General features: G+C 36.7%; 1 protein-coding gene across 4 annotated transcripts in view; it reads right to left on the bottom strand.

The window, feature by feature from the left end:
* LOC5566223 overlaps positions 1–1,165 on the bottom strand; it is a 44,560-nt gene extending 43,395 nt beyond the window's left edge. For 2 of the 4 annotated variants that reach the window (XM_001650539.2, XM_001650538.2), the window contains exon 1: positions 862–1,165. The gene's annotated coding sequence lies outside the window, so the exon portion shown is untranslated. The remainder of the gene's footprint in view (positions 1–861) is intronic. The other 2 variants (XM_021841179.1, XM_001650537.2) reach the window with 2 other exon arrangements.
* Positions 1,166–6,261: the final 5,096 nt, after the last annotated feature.

The raw sequence follows: 6,261 nt of genomic DNA on the forward strand, positions 1-6,261 counted from the left end.
TGAATTGGATTCGATTCATTCGTGGGGTGGTATTGTTACATGAAAGCGGAGCAAAGGAGAATATAATCTTACAAAATATCTATCCACGATTCCTATGAAGGAATTTGTTCGATGAGAAATGTTTTCTATCTTTGTATAGGGCATTCAAAGTAATTTGGACAGACCGTTACGCCTATATAATTTGGACAATTCCATTTGATTTTGCCGCAAATGTCCAAATTGTATACGCGTAACGCTCTGTCCATTTTTCACCCTACCAGTCTTGATCCGAGATTTGTCACTTTTAATAACTAATAATAATACTCTTCGGTAAGTTCATATCTAAATGTAAATTATACTTGTCTCTTTTGAATTTCCTCTTTTGTTTTATTAACATTCTCTGCACGAAAAACATGTTCATAGGTTTGTTTTGGTTCGCCACTTGTTTCCCACTCACTTCGTCTTTATTACACCAACACATTGATGATAAACTCATCCCAGCAGCACAATTACACACAAATCGAAAACAACAACAAATCTCCCGTTGCGAAGCAACTAAAATCCAAATTCATCCATTGCTGATGACTGTGGCACAAATTCAAAGGCCAACAATAACACCAACGACGAGTTGGTCGAGTTCTAAAAATATCCCACTGAGTGTATGCTTCTGTTTGTCATCACGGTGAACAGAACTTATTTTTTCTTTGCCATATTTTCCCTTCCACACGGAATAAATGTGAAGCAACAAGCGAATGGATGCGTTTCTACGTTCTAGCGAGCAATGTCAAACATGTGTATAGGTATGGTGTATATGTAGGTGGATTATTGCGAATTATGCTAGCGCTATTGCACTTGTTGATAACTTTTAATGTGATTACTCACCTAAACTAAACTGAAACGGAACGAAAAACCGAAATCAATTTGGTAAATTGTTGGGATCCAAACGTCGGCAAAGCACTTCACCAATTTGCTCTTTTATTATTGCCACACATTCACACGGAAACACCGATGATGATGGAATCCGCTTCGCACATTTTTCAAGACTGACTGACTGACGGGGCCGATTGACTCGTTGAATGGTTGTACTAAAACATCGAGAACTTTGACGATGTGCGACGCAGAGAAAAAGGTGCAAGAGTGACGACGACGCAAGCCTTTGTGTCGAAAGGACAGTGCATGGGATGGGGAAGAAAATGAACTTGAAAAATTAGAAATTGTGTGAATTGCTCACTTGAGTGTGTGTTGATAGAATTGATTCACTTGTCGATTCATTCGTGGAAGCATGGCCTGAAGAACGGGAATGAATCGCTCATGATTGTGATCAGTGGGATGAACGTTGCAATTGAATCAGCGGGATCACATTGCAGTGGATGCTTCATAGGGAATTTTGGGCAAGAGGATGAATCATGGTAAGTATTTTGTTTATTGTATGGAAGGTACTGTAAAAAAGGCAATCGCACAAAAACTTTTGCTAAAAAATCATTTTCCATAAGATTTTTTTTTAATTCCTAGAAATAAACTATAACTTTTTTTTTATTCAATCTGTATTTTGCCTTTGACGCAATTTATTATGTAGAGTAGAGTAGAGTTAAGTAGATCCATAGGTTAATATTGCCTTTAACGTATTGAAGGAGAAATCAGAAATGATATGCTGACTAATGAATTATTCATTTATTTTTCACTATGTGATGAGAATTGTACCAAATATATAATCTGCTTTTCGTAACTATATTACCATGCATAATTTTTCGTGAACTTTAAAAAATATAAACTAGGAAAAGTCTAAAACCAACTTATGATTTAAAGACAATTTATGAATTGAAAATTGAAGTTTCTGATAATTGTTGTTCTTTCCGGAACTCTTTCGGGAATCTTTCCGGCAATTCATCCGAAAGTTTCTCCAAGAATGTCTACAGGAATGCCTCTGAGAATTTCACTGAAGATTTTTCTGAACACTACTCTGGGCTATTTCCAGAGAAAATTCCCTAAGGGAAACATTTAGCGATTCCTTCAGGAAACATTATCAGAAATTTCATAAAGACATTTATAAGGAATTTTCTAAGTAATTTCTGTATAAATTTCCTTCGGAAATGTCTCTAACAATTCCCAAAGGAATTATTTGGAAAATTCAGTTTAGAGCATATCAAGGCATATCGTCTGAAATTCCCCAGAAAATTATTTAACGAATTCCACTAGTTAATTACACTAGAAGACTTTCGGTAATACTGGAAGAAATAGCTAAGGGACATTTTTCATAAATTCTTTCAAGAATTCTTAATGAATTTCTATAGGAAGTTGTTGGCGTGGTTACACAAATGGTAACCCTATCTTTTGATCACGTCAAAACAAAAGAATAGAAAGGCTGTTTGTAGTGAAATATTGCACTGAAAGTGTCGAGATTTACGATAGTTTGAAGGCTAAAGTTTATTGCGGAAGAAAACTGTAAATTGTGAGTAACTATTGTATTATTTAAGTAGATATAAGTTATATGAAATAAATAAAATTTCAGTTTAAGCTGATCGACCGTAAACGGATTTGCATCTGCTGTGAAAATTAGTTCCGTGATTGAATCACCGCAACAGAAGTCATCATAAAGTTCTCAACGGAATTTCTTTGAGAATTCCTTAAGAAATTTCCCTGTAAATTTGTTCCAAAGTTCCGTTACATATATTTTTTCGAGATTATTCCTGAAATTTTGTACAAGGTATGAAAATATTTACATATGGGAATTCCTGGAGCAATTCATAGAAGAAATTATGGAAGTAATTTTTGTAGAAATCCTCGGAAGAACCGTCCTAGAAATTAAAATTATATTGAAATATGTTATAGTTCTTGTGGGAACTCCCCGGAGAAAATCTCGAATGAATTTGTAGAGGCAAATCCGGAAGTATTTCTAGAGATATTCCTGGACAAACACCCGAAGAACTCCTGGAGGAATTTCCAAGAACATTACTAGAGGAATATCCATTAGAAATTATAGAGCATAAATCCTGCAGTCTAGAGGAACTTCTGGATATGTTTTCAAAGGAATTCCTGGGAAATCTTATGGAGCTTCAGAAGCAGATTTTCCAGAGAAACTACTCGGAGAAATTCCGGAGGAAATCCTAGAGAAGCTTCCGAAGGAATTCCAGGAGAAGGTTTCAGAGGAACTACCATATGAAGTGTTAAATAATTGAACTTCTGGAGGAACTTCTACATAAACTTTCGGATAAACTCCTAGCGAAACTTACGGTAGAACTCCTAGCGAAACTTTCGAAGTTACTCCTGGAGAAACTTGAGTAGGGACTTCAACTTCCAGATATATTCCTAAGAGAACTCCTAGAGGAGTTTCCGAAGGAACTTGCTGAGTGATTCCTTGCGCAACTTTTGGAGAAAATCCTTCTAGGACTTCCGGTGGAACTCCTGGAGAAATTTGCAGAGGGACTATCAATAAAATTTGTGAAATTTTTTTTTCAAAGACATATTCCTAGACGAATGTCCGGAAAAACTTCCAGGGAAACTTCTACAAGAGCTTCTGGAGGAACTCCTTGAGGAATTTTCACTTCTCAGGGGAATTTCTGGAGAAATTGCTGGCAGAATATCTAGAGAAACTCGTAGTGGAACTTCTAGAGTAACTTCCGGGCAGTGTTGTTCAGACTCATTTCCCCGAAAATAACATTTTCCGAACTACGAAGCCACGAACTACTATAACCATGCTCTATCCTCCTAAGATGGAAAAGCAGATGGTTAAGCTTGAGTACTGCACACAAAGTCGATCAATTTTGATCCCAGAGAGCCACAAATCAAGTTTCGGTGAAATGAAATGAGTGAGTGAGTGAGTGCGAATCATTTCACCGAAACTTGAATTGCGGCCCACCGAGATCGAAACTGTCGGATCCCATGTGCAACACTCAAGCCCAACCACCTCCCCCTTCATCTCAGGAATACAACGCACAGTTATAACAGTTCATTGCTTCACAATTCGAATTTCGGGGAAATGAGTCTGGTCAACACTGCTTCCGGGGATACTTCTAGAAGATCTTCCAAAAGCACTTTTTAAAACTTGCGCAAGAACTTTTACAGGAACTTTCAAATAAACTCCTACAGGAACTACTATTGAAATTCCTACAAGGAAACAGAAACTGTTAGCGGAACTTCCCTAAAAAATCCTACAGAAACTTCCAAAAAAAAAAACCCAAGAAAAACATTCAAAATTTTTCTAGAAGAACTTCAGGAAAAACATTTAGAATACCTTTCGAAAAAGCCTTTTGAAGAACTTCTGGAAGAACTCGTAGAGAAACTCCCAAAGGAACTAATAATGGGACATCCGTAGGAAATTATTGGAGGATCATACAGAAGAAATTCTTAAGGAACTTACAAAAAAGCTCTTAGAGGATCTTCCGGACGAACATTCGGACTTACTTTCACGGAAGAGCTTCTAGAGAAAATTCTTGAGGAGTTTCTTGAGAAATTCATTAACGAATTTTCGAGTGAACTGCTACAGTAACTGCCAGAGGAAATCCTACAGGAACTTACAGAGAAACTCCTACATAAACTTTCGGAGAAACTATGAGTGAAACTTTCGAAGTAATCCGAGAAACTTCTACAAAAACTTTCGAAAGAACTCTTACAGGAATATTCGGACAAATTTCTACAGATACTCTAGGAGGAAATCCGATAAATTTTCGGAAAATCTTCTACATGAACTTATTTAGGAGCTTCTATAGGAACTTCCAAAGGAATTTTCAAACTTCTAAAGAAACTTAGCAACATTCAGATGAAACTTCTGCAATAACTTCCCAACTCTTACTGGAACTTATGGAGGAACTTTCGGAAGATCTCCTAGTTCAACATCCTGAAAAACTTCTACAAGTGCTTCTGGAGAAATTTGTAAACAAACTGCCAGAGGAGCTCTTAAAGTAACTCCAAGCGGAATTTCTGGACAAACTCCTACCAATGAAACGCCTGGAATAATTTTTGAAGGGATTCGTCTGGGGCTTCTGGAGGAATTCCAGAATAAACTCTCGGAAGAATTCCAGGAGAAACTTCCGAAGACGATTCCGAAGTCATTGCTGAACGAACTTCTACAGGAACTACCGGAGGAACTTCAGCAGAGGAATTGCTGAAAGAATTCCTACAGGAATTACCGGAGGAACTTCCGGAAAAAAAATACTTGATAAACTTCCGGAAAAATCCAAGGGAATTTTCCGTAGGCTTCCTAGAGAGACTTTAGGAAAAAACCCATAGAATAACCCCTTTTGTTACGTCCTGAAAAACTTCTACGGGTGCTTCTGAAGAAATTTCTGGAGAAGCTCTCAAAGGAATTCCTTGCGGAACTTTCGAAGGAACTCCCAGTTGAACTACCAAAGAAGCTCTTAGGATAAATTTCGGAGGAATTCCTCCGAGGTTCCCCGATTCTGGCTATTAAGCTATTTTTTAAAATATTTATTATAAAATAACTATTGAAACGATCAATCGCTGTCGATGTCGATCAGCGGCAAAATGAAATGAATTTGATAAACTTTCGTGGAAAATTATACAATTGCATTTGTTACTGCATCTAAGTTTTCCTATTTCCGTGCACGGCAAATAGATTTCATTACGAACACATAAAAAAAAACTCATTTTATATTTTGTTATTTATCTTGATAGCTGTACAATGAACAGTTTTTTGCATGAGCGGTAATTAGAACACACAAAAATACCTACTGATCCAATAGCCGCTCACAAGGTCTTGAGGTTTTAATATAAAGAATTATTTAAACGAATAAAAATAAGGTCAGACGTTTTCATTTGAAAGTTGTTGATGATGTTGGACGATATCCGTGCGGAAAAGTTTGCATTTTTGCAAGGAAAACACGTTTTTACAATAGTAAGCGGTGAAAGGTGCTACTGGTGCACTGATGGTATTAGATAAGAAGAGGAAGAAGTAATACTAAGGGTAGGGGAAGTGGTGGTAAAATGAACACCGTGCCTTTTACTGAGAAAAAACTAATTTCGATGAATTTTTATCACGCACGGACGATTAAGAGCATAAATCTGAGAGTTCGGGTTGATACGGAGGTCAATTGAAGTGAAAATATCAACGAGAATTAAGATTTTAGAAAACCACGTTTGAAAATTAGAACTGACGTAACTTTTAGCTCGGAAGACTTGAGGTTTTTCAGTGAGGTGAATATTGTTATGATATGATGTCAAATCTGATACCTTTAGAAATATTTTTGAATGGGTTACAATCATAAATGGATGTATTTTCGGTGGGGCAATGAAAATTTTCAGAAATATTTGTTTTGCTCACGTTTT

Source organism: Aedes aegypti, chromosome 2 (genome assembly GCF_002204515.2).
Source record: "Aedes aegypti strain LVP_AGWG chromosome 2, AaegL5.0 Primary Assembly, whole genome shotgun sequence".
NCBI classification, from domain to species: Eukaryota; Metazoa; Arthropoda; class Insecta; order Diptera; family Culicidae; genus Aedes; species Aedes aegypti.